A 12,652-nucleotide genomic window follows, 5' to 3' on the forward strand; every position below is an offset into this window, starting at 1 on the left:
AGCTAAGAATACCACATCTTCATTAATAAATTCACTTAAATTTAAATTTCAAGGTTTTTAATGAGGATAAAAAATGTACTACTCCTTAACAATCCATTTACTCTCTCAGATATTAAAATAGATTACCCATGTGACAGGGAGCTGGACATTATCTGTAATAAAAAGCAAATGATTTTTTAATTCAATGTCCCAGAACTAATTTATCAAGATTTAAAGTTTTGCAGAAGAAACATGTATGATTTGCTCTGCATTATACTCTTTCATTTATTCAACAGAATTGTTCTATACATCCGGCCGGTGCTTCGCACTATGGGGGTGCGGTCGTCCCTCTACCACTGTCTGCCTCAACACCCATTCCACAAACTCTTCCCCCTGAATGTTTGGCTTTGTGCTAGCTTTGGTCCTGCCAGGAAGACCCCAAGAGTTCATTAGCTAACATTTTCTGAACCCTAAGTATTTGTGCCAGAAATAAGGTGCTTTTTTCAGGTTCTCTCATTTAATCTTCAAGACAACCCTATGAGGCGGACATCAGTAGTATTTCCATGTTACAGCTTGGGGAGCTTAAATGTTGATAAACTTGCCTAAGGTCACAGAGCTATTAAGAGATGCTTCAGGACTCAAAATAGGCTGGCCAGTGCCAGAGTGGGTGCTCTAAGCCTTGCTACTGCAAAGTGTGATCCTTAAGCCAGCAGCATTAACCTTACCTGGGAGTTTGCCATAAATGCAGAAAATCAGTCCCAATTCCAGACCGACTCAATCAGAATTGGTTTTGGTTTAGAAAAGGCCCCCAGGTGATCCCTCTGCACATTAAAGTTTGGGAAGCACTCTGCTAAGTCACTTCACTCTGCAGAGACTTCACTTTAAAGGATGCTCCGGGGGATGGAGGTAATCTTTCCCCAGAATTGCAACGGCGGCGGGGGGGGTGCAGGGGGAGGAGGTAATGCTTGTGTTCTCCAAGGGCAAAAGGAAGGATTCAGACAACAGGTTCTTTCAGTTTCAAACACTGGGGATCAGCAAGGGTCAGGAACACTTCCAAAAGCAGCAGATACTGAGCTGGGTCTTGAAGCCAGAACATTTTCTCAAGTCATTTCATTAAAAATAGGTACTATTCCAAATGGACCAGTGCCCACATCAATAAGCTGGACTTAGCTTCTCCAGCCTGGATTCCCTTTTCCAAATAGAATCCAAATATCAACAGCACCAAAAAGCAGATTTGAAACCTCAATAAAACTTGCTATGATTACATTATTAACCGTATTATTCGGTTTGGAATTGCCTGGTTTGATTAATAATGTTCATGACAAAATCAGTTTGCCCTTCATTATCAGTTGTTCCCTAGGTATGAGTACAAACACTTGGTCTGAAAAGCGGAAGCACGCGGGTTGGTGAGCGGGCTCCCAGCTACAGGTACTTAATTCTGGCTGTGACGTCGCCTTTTCAAGACCCCTCTTCGGAGCGGCGCCGGCCTCCTCTCTCTTGGGTGGGGCCCAACAGCCCAGCTCCTTTTGGCTGGCATTTTATTCCATGTCACCAACTCACTCTGGCTTCCAAGGGCCCTAACCCACGTGCCACCTTCCGACCATCCCGCCAACAGGTCACCTCGGACCAGCCCGGACGTGTCCTGGGCTGGGGTCTCCACCTGCCCTCCGCACCCTGGGGAAAGGGTGGTGCTGGCCCCGCTCTCCCGGGTGGACTAGCGGAGCCGCGTTGGTGGCAGACGGCGAGTCACGTGTGGCAGTGGGGGCGGAGCGCAGCCGGCCGGGTGGGTGGAGAAAACAAAGCCCCCAGCTGTCAGTAGAGGAAGGAGGCGACAGCGCCGGAGCAGGTGAGTCAAGTGCATTTAAAGCGGTACCGCCCTGGCGCACCCCGACACCTCCCGCCCTGGCGCAGTCCCTCCCAGGCCGAGCACTGGCCGCGCCTCCTCCCGCAGCCGGGGTGCTGCAGTGTGCGGGTCGCGGAGCCGGCGGGACCCCGGGTCTCCGTGCCCGGCAAGAAGTTGTGCAGGGGTCGGCGCCGCGGCTCCGGGCTCCGCACCCGCCGCATTCCCGCGGGCCGCACCTCTCCTTAGTAGCCCCAGCGCTGCGCACGGGGGGAGAGGGGAGGGAGTCGGACTGCCACGCTGGCAGAAGCAAAGTGGACTAGCTCTGGGGTGAGGGCCAGGGCTCTCCAGGACGGGGACACTGGGCGCTGGTGCAGAGGGGGTTTGGGGGTGCGCGCCCGACGCGCGCAGACCTGGAGGCGCGGGAGTTGGGGCGCTGGGACTGAGAACCGAGGGCTCTGGCAGCGGCCGCGCGCTTCGGGCAGACCAGGAAGTGCTGCGCGCTGGCGCTTGCCGTCAGGGGATCAAAGCCTGGACCCCCCGGGTGCTCGGCTCGCCCTCCGGCGGAGACGAAGCCCACTGCTCCCCATTCCGACTCCGGCTCCCGCTGGTGCTCCTGACTCCCGGGACCTGGGAGCCAGGTCTGGGGAAAAAAGAGCGGGTTGTGATTCTGAACCCAAGGGGCTCTTCTGCAGAGAGCTCCCTGGGCGCAGGGCGAGGGCTACTCAGTGACTCCCCACTCTGCTTCCGTAGGAAATTCTTCAGTCCACCCTTAGAAGGGCTGCGCCAAAGCCCAGAAATCCCACAAAGGGCTGGACGGAGGGGTGGGCACAGAAAGACCTTCCCCCCTAAATCTGGAGTGCTCCGTAATGCAGACTTTCAAATCCCGAAAGGGCGAGTGGATTTGGTCACCCCTTGAGTCACTCTGCGAGTCCCGTGCCAAGTGCCGCCCAGCGCAGAAGGCAGAGCTATCACCTCGGAGGAAGGGGCGCTGTAGCCATTTGATCAGGAGGAGCCTTTGTCTTAACCCCCAGTCCCCTTCTGCTAGTCTTCGCCGGGTCAGTAGCGCGTGGATTAATTAATATTCCGAACATTAGCCGTCCCTTCACCTCGGCACCAGCCAACACTGCTGTCCCCTCCCTACGGGTTTCTCCATCACTTGCTCACGTCCCCTCTTCCAAAATCGTGGAACGTGGGCCAGACCCGCTAAGTAAAAGGAGGTCACTAAACAAACTATAATGCAGTCACGTAAAATCAAGGGTTAAGTGTTCAAACCTGCACCCGCCCTCCCGCGAGGAGACGGAAGAACTTTCTTGATTAGCATAGTATCTACCCTGGGGCCGCGCTGCGAGGCGGCGGTTCGGTCCCAGCAGAGGTGAAGCGTGCAGTCGCATCTTGACTGTGCTTTGACGCAGCACCTGCTTCTAATCTGAGAGGACCCGAGGCTTGCAGCTTTGCCGATCAAGACTCTGTGGAATGAAACAGAACAGAGATCAAAAGGTAACAGAGAGAATAGCAACGTCTGAGATGCTTCTCTTGAGCACTAAACTTAGCTGTTTTTAGTAAGCTAAGAGGGGAGATGGTCCTTGTCTAGACAGTGTCCCTTCTAAAAATGTCCCCTTGCTTTGCTTCGCTACCCTTCTTTGTGGCTGCCAAACTAAGTTATCAGGGGCCATGTGTCGGTAGATCTCCAAGACAGGTTGGGAGGCCACCAGGTAGTCATTAGTTAGGCGTAACTGGTAGGTTTCGCTTGCATGGGAAGAGTAGACGCTTCTCCAATACGAACCTTCCCAAACTTTGCTGCCTATTAGAATTACCTGGGGAGCTTTGGAAAATCCTGATGTCCACATGTCATCCCAACTCATTTGAATCCAACTGTTTGGAGATGAGAGCCAAGCATCGGGTTTGTCATTTGTTTTATGAATCTGCAGGTAATTTTGTTGTGCAGCAAAATTTGAGCACCGCTGACGCAAAAAAAAAAAAAGAAGAAGAAGAAGAAGAAAGAAAAAAGAAAAAAAGAAAAAAAAAAGTTCAGTGGCCAGCAGCTGCAAGAGATGCTAGACAAGATGCCAGTTTAACTACTTGGGCGGGTAGGGAAAAAGACACTGAAACTGGAGTGTTGCTGACGCCCTAGGGCGGGGGATTGTCATGCGGCAGCTTGGCTGGCGGTGACACCTGCCACATCATCTTTCACCCTCTCTTGCCTTAGGTCCGGTTCTTATTGGAGAGATCGAAGTTCTCTGTCATGCATGGTTTCTGCACGGTTGTTAAGGAGATGGGTAGAAACTTTCATTCCCATGATGACTCACGTGCACAGGCAGTGGGGAAACCCAGCAGAAACTAACTGGGAGCAGCCTGGTGAGTCAGCAGGCTGCACTCCAAGGCGGAGCCCCAGGAATAGGAAGTAATTACATCCAGTAGCTTATTGACGCGCACTTTTCCACTCCTTTGAAAGCATATTTGAATATCTGATCAGGATATGTTTGCTTGTAGAAGCCGATCCCCTTTCCAGCACACTATTCTACCAGCTGCATTATAATGCTCTCTCCTGTTAGAAGGGGAAACACAAAGCCAGCTAGACATCGTGTAATTTCCTTGGTAGGAGGCATATTAAAAAGAAAAAAAAAACAGCTGGAGAGTGCTGCAGACTGGTTTGGGTTATTTCAATTATGTGAAGTAGAGAGGATGAATTTGTAGTACATAAATTTTGAATACAGAAAAGTCAAATACTGCTTGATTACACAGTCAGTAGTAGATTAAAGGATCCATTTAAATAGAAATGGTTATACCTAACATTTTGCAAGCAATTTTGTTTGCTACTAACCCACAATTTCTTGCTTTAAAAAACATTTCCTAAGGTATACATGACCCTAATAAGAGAACCTGTTTTAAAATGAATACAGATTATTAAATAAACTTTTCTTATTTTTATTACTATTAACTTCAATTTTTATACCTCTCCTCTCTTCAGTATTCTTTATATTACCACGACTCTCTCTACCATTGCCTGCATGCTTCCTTCCCCATTCGGTTTCTTTAAGAGGGAACAGCAGTGCCTGGCACACAGCAAGCCTTCAATATGGTCAGCTATAGAACTTTGTTTGAATCTCTCATAGCCCCTGTGTACCCTGCTTGGTCTTCTCTCCTTTGTGTCTGCAGCTCCCATAGCACAGAGCATAAGACCTTTCATGGTGTGGATGCTACTTGTTTATACTGAACATTATGAAAAGGTGGGGAGAACATTGGTAAGCAAAGCACCCTGAGTACATTCAGTTTTGTTATTTTCCAAGACAGACATTCTGAATATGGAGGAGCCGAAGGTCTGGTTCAGTTCTTAAGTGCTATAAAACGGTAGCTCATTGTTCATTTACAGTTTTACATATAACAGTTTGGCCTTGTTTTTAGCATAAAATAATTCAGTTAAATCAATTTAACTAGTAATTGTTATACATAACTACACTCTCATGGATCGAAGATTCACTTCACAAATTTGTTCTCTGCCAATTATTATGAAAAAAAAAACAAATATCCGCCTATATGGATGCCTGAAGGAATTCATGAAGCTAGGAGAGTTATTTCAGAGCACAGGACAAATAACACGTTAATAGTTAAACAGCTTTTATTGTCATTGGCCTTCATTAAAAATAACACAAGTATATTTAAGTAGCCAGCATATTTAAAAATGAGAAGTTGGTTGTGGTCTTTGACAGATGCCACCAAAAATAAATGTTAATAAGAATTTCCAAAGGCCAAAATGATGTAAATGAACCCATTCTCAGTTCTGGGTAGCTTCAAAGAGGCACTGGGGATGCACTTCTGAAATTCCCATCCCTTTTTTGGAAGGTGTAAGTTATTGACGGCTGAAATGTAGTCTAGAAGACTGGGTCTAATCCAGATTAATCAGAAACTGTTCATCAGAGGATGGTGTAAACCTAGTTTTGTAGTATTTATAAGTAGGTGAAGAGGAGTAAGGTAGAGAGAAGGCGTGTCATCTTGATTTTAGAAACTCTTTTAAGTTTTTGAGAACAGATGAGAATCATCCGGGTTTTTTTTAACCTTAAATTTATACAGCCCTTTGGTCTTTTTTTTTTTTAAGATTTATTTATTTATTTGAGAGAGCATGAGTGGGAGGAGCAGAGGGAGAGGGAGAGAGAATCTGAGACTCTGTGCTGAGTGCAGACCTCGAGGTGGAGCTCCATCTCGATCTCACGACCCTGAGATCATGACCTGAACTGAAACCAAGAGCTGGAATCTTAAATGACTACACCACCAAGGAGACCCCCGCCCTTTGGTCTTATTAACATATCAGGGCCCAAACAGAACTAGGTGGATAGAATTACCATGTGCCAAAAAGCACAAGTCCAAAAATTAAATGACACTTCAAAGTGGCGAGAAACCTGGGGTGCTGACTCCTTGTCCAGTGTCTATTATGTCATGCAGGTATTTCTTGAATAGGGTTGGATATAATCTTGCTTGGAGGTTTTGGCTAGACAAGTTCCGTTCTAATTCTCTGCTCCCTCCTTAAAATAGGAGAAACTATTTACATACATCATGCTCTCACAAAGTTAATCAACCTTTGGACTTGGCCAGCATCCAAGAATCTAGCCATCATTAGCTTCTTATCCAGATAACCAAAGTAGGAAGTCTCAGAATCTTTGCCCAACTCATAGAAGCATAAACTCTCTTGTTTGAAGAGCCCTCACAGGTTCATCCCACCATCCAGCAAAAACGTAAATGCCCTGTACAGCATCTTTACTAAATAGTCCTTCAGTTTCTGCTTTGGGGTCTCCCTCACCTCACATTCCATCCACAGAGCATTCTTTGCAGCCTTCACCACTGAAGACCACAGAGAATAAAATCCTACACTCTTATATATTTACCTGCAACCCTCTTAAACACTTAAAGTGAATTTATTCTCCTGAATCAGGAAAATCTGGCTCTGGTATTTCAAATCTATTCATCGCACAAATTTTTTTGCTCCAAATTTGCAACCCTAAATTTCAAGAGGAGTCTTCAAAATTGTGATTTGTTACACCAGAGTTCTAGAATATGACTATTGGTCAGTTTCCTCCCAGCAAATCTCATCATCTACATAGTTCAAAAATGACTACTGACACTAGGCTTGTGTTGAGTTGGAGCCCATGGCTCCATCTGTTTTGGAGATCAGCAAACTATGGCCCACTGTCTGTTGCTGTCTGTCCTGTGAACCAAAACTGGTTTTTGTCTTTTTTTAATGGTGGAAAACATATCCAAAGAAGAACAATATTTTGGGATCCTTAGAAATTGTACAAAATGCCAACTGCAGCGTTCACAATGGTGTAATTGCACTGCACCCATACTTATTTACTTGCCTCTTGTCTATGGCTACTTGTGTGCTACACAAAGCCTAAAATATTTACTTACAATGTTTGCACACCCTTGATTTGTTCCCATTCAATATACTTCAGTTATAAATGAGAATTTGCTCACTTACAGCCCTCGTCTTTTTTTGTTTTTTTCCCTTAAGAAAAGGGAAAATAATTTGTTTCCAAACATAGGTAAACTAATTGCTCAAGATAGTTTAGTTTAATAATTCCCTTTGGTGTGTATGTACTTTGCAAAAGCAGTACTTTTCTAAATAATACATGAATTTTTGTGATACGGTAAACTGTAAAACTTCTGAACCTTAACAGGCCCAAACAATGCAGTGCTAACTTACGTGGAGCTATGTCACTGTTTCCAGTGCCCCAGAAAATGCGAAAACACAGCCTTGTCAGCAAGCCCAGAGGGACACTTGCCTTAACTCTTTAGCAGTAGGAACTTCCTTTTTCTCTTTCCTAACCTGTGAGGGCAGGTTTGTTGTTGTTGTTGGTTGTTGCTTATTTGATTTAGTATATGAATATGTAATTTGAGGATTTATTCAGATTTGAGATTTTTTTTTTAAGATGATTTATTTGAGAGCAACAGGGCGAGAGCACAAGCAAGCACGAGGGTCAGAGGGAGAGGGGGAAGCAGACTCCCTGCTGAGCAGGGAGCTGGAGGGAGGGGGCTCCATCCCTGGCCCCCTGGGACCATGACCTGAGCCAAAGGCAGCTGCTTAACCGACTGAGCCACCCAGGCGCCCCAGATTTGAGATTTTCCATTGACTGTCACTTTATACACTTAAAACACGATGTGGAAACTTGCTGTTTTTGAAAATAGCACTACTCTTCTAAAGTATACATTTAATATCAATTGCTCACTACTTAATAAAGGGAGTGCTCATTAAATAATAAGCAGATTTTCATATAGTCATTTACATGACTAGAGGCTGGCAATATGCCATGGACAATTTAGTCTGCAATTTCCAGATTCAAAAACAGATCAGATTATGATCCAGAAATTCAAATTATTTGCCTTCTGCCCAAGGCTGGACAGATTACTATTAAGATTCTAGAAAGAATATTTGAAAGAACAATAACTACATTGATAGGAACTTGTCTTACCTTTTTAAGTGTGGCCTCATAAAGTTTCCTTAAGTTAAGAGAATTTCCTCTTTTCGATGACTTGTTAATGCCACCGACTGCAAATGAGTTTCACTTAGATTAATAGAGCAATTTTAAGGATTATATATAACTGGTCCTCTTCATCCCTTCCAAAATCAGTACACCTACAATTTAGAAACCAAAAATGGTGGTTGGGGTTCCTTTTTCACTAGATCAAACAATGCATTATAAATAATGTAAAGTTTGAGGTACCTGAGATCAGCTAAATAATTTCTAAAAACAAAACCAAAAATATATATATAAGGGTATCTAACCCCATCCTGGGACCATTGGTAGCAATGGCATGTAGATATCTAACTACCAAGGTGACTTAACCCCCTCTTGCTCCTGATGGAGTAATGGGGAAGAAGGATGAAGGGAGACAACTGAAGACAGATTGTAGAACCAGTTCAAGTGAAAAGTAACTTTCCTCCCTTACCATAAATTAGATTTCATATTTTATTAATTACATTTCATTTAATATAGCTTGTGCCATATATATATATATATATATATATATATATATATCACGTATATCTCTCTCCAAAGTAGTTCCAAAATTAAACAGTATGGAGGGTCCTCAAAAAGTTAAAAATAGAACTACCTTATGATCCAGCAATCACACTACTGAGTATTTACCTGAAGAATCTAAGAACACTAATTCAAAGGGATATGTGCACCCCTATGTTTATAGCAGCATTATTTATAATGGTTAAGATATGGAAACAGCCCAAGTGTCCATGGATTGATGAATGGATAAAGAAGATGTGGTACACACCCATACACACACACACACACACACACACACACACAGAAGTACTATTCAGTTGTGAAAAAGAATGAAATCTTGTCATTTGCAGTGACATGGATGGCTCTAGAAAGTATAATGCTAAGCAGAATAAGTCAGAGGAAGACAAATACCATATGACTTCACTCATATGGAAATTTAAGAAACAGAACAAACAAGCAAAGGGGAAAAAAATAAGAGAGAGAGGGACAAACCAAGAAACAGACTATTATAGAGAATAATCTAATGGTTACCAGAGGGGAGGTGGGTAGAGGAATGGATTAAATATATGATGGGGATTAAGGCAAGTACTCATTGCGATGAGCACAGGGTGATGTATAGAAGTGTTGAATCACTATATTGTACACCTGAAAGTATTATAATGCTGTATGTTAACTAACTGGAATGAATTTTTTGATTGATTGATTTGAGAGAGAGCGAGCATTTGAGGGGGGAGTTTGGGGGTGGAAAAGGGCAGGAGGAGAGGGAGAGAGAGAATCCTAAGCAGGCCCCACACTCAGGGCTGAGCCCCAGGGTTCGATGTCATGACTGTGAGATTGTGATCTGAGCAGAAATCAAGAGTCAGATGGTCAACTAACTGAGCCACCCACTCTCCCCATAACTAACTGGAATTAAAATAACTTGAATTTTAAAAAGTTCCTAAATTAACAACCTTCTTAAACTAATTGGATTTTACTACATTTTTACCAGTGGAAGAAATTCATAATTTTTAATTGCTTAAACAGGGTCAGAACACTCAAGCATTTTGCTAACGGGTCATCCTTGGTATTAACTTAGAATTAATTATAAACAACATGGCAAGAATGACTATTAGTATTTGGAGTTAGTAAGAGAAGGGAAAATAAGCCAGAAAAGGCAGGTGGAAAATGAGGCAGTTTCTTTTAGTTTTGCTAAAGTATCTGAATGTTTTTATTCAATGTCATACATAAAAGCAAAACCAGAGGACCAGATTACCCTCTTTAAGTAAAGGCTGTTGTCAACAACTGATAAGCAAGAGGTGAGAGCGTGCCTGCAACCACCTTACACTTTCCTTCCTTCTTTCGAAGATGATCTTCAATCCAATCAGCTCGTCAAAACTGGATCTATTAAGAAGCACCTTTCTTGATTCTAACCAAGAAACCACTATCTCCATTTTCCCACTGATCTTCTTCAGTCTTACAAAGTGGAAAAGAGAAAGAGGGAGCTAGACGGAAAACTTTCCTGCTTTGTTCCCACTGGTCCTTCCTCTCCCCCCGCCCCCACCCCGCCCCGCCCAAAGGAAACTGTTGATTGAAGACTTCTGTTAGTTTCACTTCCGGCTTGACTTCTACCATAATTTTTTTTCTTAAGTGTGGTCTTCTGGGTACAAATCTTCTAAAAGGAGTTTCCACACATCAACAGCAGTAATAACCGCGTGCTGTATGTGTTATTGGCAAATCCAGAAAGCCGTTCTCTGTGCAGTTGGAATGTTTAAACAACCCTGTTAGTGGGTCTGTTCATTCTCCACGTCAGCGTCTGTTCTCTCTGCCCTTCAGCGTTAGTTAGGATCTGGAAGGGTGTGCGTTTACCTCGGCTTGCGAGGTGAAATATAGGATGACCAGTGAAATCTGAATTTTAGATCAACAATGATTTTTTTAGTATAAGTATATATTACATATATGTATTACATGGGAGTACACTCATACTAAAAAAATGAATCTTTTATTTAACATTAAAACTTAACTGGGTGTCTCATCATTTTGGTTGTTTGAAGTTTGGTTTTATTTTTCTTTTCTCTTTTTTGTTTTTGCTTAATTTGCAACCCTACTTTTATCCCAAAATAAATCTCAAAATGCCTCGCTTTCCCGGTCTGTAAAGTATCTGATCTGAGACTATATGTCCAAGATAATAAAGTAGAATGTCTGAGCGGTCTTCACCCACTAAAGAAAAAATCAAGCCATTATCTGAAGTTTTCTGCACAACTTACCTAATTAAGAGGAGGACATGAAAAGTAAACCCAGAGCTAGAAAATTAGCAATCTTATTTTGTAAGATATTGTAAGGTACTTCCTATTCTTTCACAGACCTTCTAATAGAATAGATACATCAATGGGTAAATTATTAGCAAGTGGAGTACTTGAGAAAGCATCAGCCACGTCCACATGACATTGCTAATCAAAGTCCCATGATCTCGAGTGATTCCAAGGAAGTTCATTCGCAAGGGATTGCAGTGATGCCTCGCTAGTCTAGTCATGTGAGCTTCCGGAACCTGCAGCTCAGCATCCCCTAGGAACATCTTAAAATGCAGAATTCAGACTCCACCCCAGACCCTCTGGATTAGTCCTCACTTCAACAACATTTGTAGGTGATTCACATGCACAGGGAAGTTGGAGAAACCCTGAAGCAGAGGATTGACATGTTCACACATAAATTGACCTTTTGGTTTAATACCATGTTGAAATAATTCTTAACAAAACTCTCTTTAACACCTAAGAAGAAATCATTTCTTTTGATCAAATATCTTTGATATGCAACTATTTCTATTTTCTTCTTATGAGGATCCTAAATGACAAATTCTAATATTGTTTTATAATGAACATATTTAATAAGATAAGACAAATGTAATTTTGAAAAAGACTAATAGGGACTAACTGGACAGCCTATTATAAATAACATTCTGGTTTGTCCTTCATTAATAACCCATAAATTAGGTGGCACATACTTCCTGGCCCTCAAATCACCAGTAAATCTCTTGTGTTTCTTCATTTGGTGTATTGTAAGTTTCATAAGAATATTTATATGCCAACACCACACCTGTACCTATTTGTATCTAGGTTCCTTTAAAACTGAACAGAGGGCATGTAGTTTGAGCCTATGGCAAATTCCAAACTGCTGTTGTGAAATTCTGAGTTTTAAAAAGTCATAGAAAAGTTTCCATAGATTTTAATTCCTTTTGATTTTGAAATCCTCACTTCTTTATGCCTGCCCACCTGTTTTTTAGAAGTTACAGTCTTGTGGGGCACTGGGCTGGCACTCAGTTAAGCAAACCGACTCTTGGTTTCAGCTCAGGTCGTGATCTCGGGTCGTAATCTCCGGGTCGTGATCTCAAGGTTGTGAGATGGAGCCCTGAGAAAGGCCCCTCACTCAGCGCAGTGTCTGCTTAAGACTCTCTCTCCCTCTCTCTCTGCCCCTCCCCCCTAAAATAAACACATAAATCTTAAAAAAAAAAAAAAAGTTAGTGTTGTATCACAGAAAAAAAAGTCTGGAACTGGAGCAAGGACATCAGAAAAACCTGATGCCTAAAACTAGTTCTGCTGCTAACTGACTGGGTGTCTTTGGAGATGTTACCCAACATCTTTAATCAACATGCCTCAAATTAAGTTCTCTCATCTGTCAAATAGAGACAGTGGAGTCTGGCATTGTCTCATAGGATTCTTGTAAAACTCAGATAACGTGTGAGTCTTTATGAGGACTGTATTATGTATAGTCACACAGTCATAAGATTTGTTTAATGGTTTTCAGTTAGGGCTGGGAGTGGACTAAATATTATATGTGTATTTTCCTG

At 42.9% G+C, this 12,652-nt stretch overlaps 1 protein-coding gene across 2 annotated transcripts in view; it reads left to right on the top strand.

Annotated features, from left to right (window-relative positions):
* Positions 1-1,754: 1,754 nt before the first annotated feature.
* Positions 1,755-12,652, top strand: part of MAPRE2 (microtubule associated protein RP/EB family member 2) — a 159,939-nt gene continuing 149,041 nt past the window's right edge. Inside the window, exon 1 of one of the 2 annotated variants that reach the window (XM_027576016.2) lies at positions 1,755-1,825. The gene's annotated coding sequence lies outside the window, so the exon portion shown is untranslated. Of the gene's footprint in view, positions 1,826-3,299; positions 3,320-12,652 lie in introns of those variants that run through there. The other variant, XM_027576015.2, reaches the window with a different exon arrangement.

This window comes from Zalophus californianus, chromosome 14, assembly GCF_009762305.2.
Source record: "Zalophus californianus isolate mZalCal1 chromosome 14, mZalCal1.pri.v2, whole genome shotgun sequence".
Taxonomy (NCBI): domain Eukaryota; kingdom Metazoa; phylum Chordata; class Mammalia; order Carnivora; family Otariidae; genus Zalophus; species Zalophus californianus.